Source organism: Triticum dicoccoides, chromosome 7A (genome assembly GCF_002162155.2).
Source record: "Triticum dicoccoides isolate Atlit2015 ecotype Zavitan chromosome 7A, WEW_v2.0, whole genome shotgun sequence".
NCBI lineage: Eukaryota > Viridiplantae > Streptophyta > Magnoliopsida > Poales > Poaceae > Triticum > Triticum dicoccoides.
The window spans coordinates 432,740,547-432,742,868 of record NC_041392.1 but is presented as its reverse complement, the minus strand read 5'-3'; positions in this window follow the sequence as shown (position 1 = coordinate 432,742,868).

Genomic DNA, 2,322 nt, shown 5'->3' with positions numbered 1-2,322 from the left:
CTATCTCCCGTTACCATCGACCTTAGACACACAGTTCGGGACCCCCTACCCGAGATCCACCGGTTTTCACACCGACATTGGTGCTTTCATTGAGAGTTCCACTGTGACGACAGGATCGATGTCTTGCCTTGTTCTCAATGATAATATCACCACTGGAGGAACGCTGGCTCCAGGCCAAACCCTCAGGTCGGGCAGCTTTACCATGACCGCCCGTTCGATCATTAAGCCGACGATGACCTCTCGGGTCATCGAAAACCCCCTTCGTATCGACTCCGAACACTCCAAGCAGATGGATCCAGTAGAGCTGTCGTCCTTAAACAAGCTCCTAGATCGCATCGCTGCCCTGGTGGTCGCTACAGACTAGATCGAATTGGGCTTAAACCCGATCAGAGAGAAATCAAATCACCACCGATCACCCACCAGATAGCGGTAGTCGAGGAGCGAGTTGACAACTCTTCCTCCATACTAAGGACGGACTATGTCCAGATCTCCGGTCTCGAAGAGCCGGACACCCACCTACGAGGAGATGCATCCCGCCCTCCGAACATAGAATCGGACGACGGGCCTAAGAAACAAGTGGATTTCCCGGAGCCCGGTCTGTTAAGTTTGGAATACCTTCAGACTCCGGATCCAAAACTGGGTCAGGGTTCATATTTAAATCCACCCACCCACCTAAATACAAGCGCTCTCATGAGCATACAATAGCAGTCTCAGGAAACAGTCTTAGTGTTCCGCAACAATTACAGGGACGAAGGAATCCTCAACGCCATCAACCGCCATCGCATCCTACATTTCACTGACTTGGCAACTATCGTACAGAAGTACAACACAATGGAAAGCGCCTGGAAAACTCAAGCAACCCATTGGGAATCATCGGTCCCCACTCAACCCCTCATTCAGGCGAAAAGGGCGCACCCCTGCAACACGCCCGGCTCAATAGTAAAGAAATATAAGTCTAGTATGGGGCGCAAAACCGTTCTGTAAGGATGGCTCGATGGGCCATGCAAAATACACGCAACACCGGATAACATACCAACACATAGCCTTAGAGCATGTTAGATACTCCGACAAGTGGCCAAGAGCGGCAGGGATATCCTCACCAAGAATAACCCAGAACAACACCCCCAAGAGGACAACGACCCCAAAGTACTGACAGTCTTCGATGAAGGAAATATGCCCTAGAGGCAATAATAAAGTTATTATTTATTTCCTTATATCATGATAAATGTTTATTATTCATGCTAGAATTGTATTAATCGGAAACATAATACATGTGTGAATACATAGACAAACAAAGTGTCACTAGTATGCCTCTACTTGACTAGCTCGTTGATCAAAGATGGTTATGTTTCCTAACCATAGACATGAGTTGTCATTTTATTAACGGGGTCACATCATTAGGATGATGATGTGATTGACATGACCCATTCCGTTAGCTTAGCACCCGATCATTTAGTATTTTGCTATTGCTTTCTTCATGACTTATACATGTTCCTATGACTATGAGATTATGCAACTCCCGTTTACCGGAGGAACACTTTGTGTGCTACCAAACGTCACAACATAACTGGGTGATTATAAAGGTTCTCTACAGGTGTCTCCGAAGGTACTTGTTGGGTTGGCGTATTTCGAGATTAGGATTTGTCACTCCGATTATTGGAGAGGTATCTCTAGGCCCTCTCGGTAATGCACATCACTTAAGCCTTGCAAGCATTGCAACTAATGAGTTAGTTGCGGGATGATGTATTACAGAACGAGTAAAGAGACTTGCCGGTAACGAGATTGAACTAGGTATTGAGATACCGACGATCGAATCTTGGGCAAGTAACATACCGATGACAAAGGGAACAACGTATGTTGTTATGCGGTCTGACCGATAAAGATATTCTTAGAATATGTGGGAGCCAATATGAGCATCCAGGTTCCGCTATTGGTTATTCACCGGAGACATGTCTCGGTCATGTCTACATAGTTCTCGAACCCGTAGGGTCTGCACGCTTAACGTTTCGATGACAGCCATATTATGAGTTTATATGTTTTGATGTACCGAAGGTTGTTTGGAATCCCGGATGTGATCACGGACATGACGAGGAGTCTCTAAATGGTCGAGACATGAAGATTGATATATTGGAAGCCTATGTTTGGATATCGGAAGTGTTCCAGGTGAAATCGGGATTTTACCGGAGTACCAGGAGGTTACCGGAACCCCCCCGGGACTTAATGGGCCTTAGTGGGCCTAGGTGGAAGAGAGGAGAGGCGGCTAGGGCTAGGCCACGCGCCCCTCCCCCCCAGTCCGAATAGGACAAGGAGAGGGGGCGGACC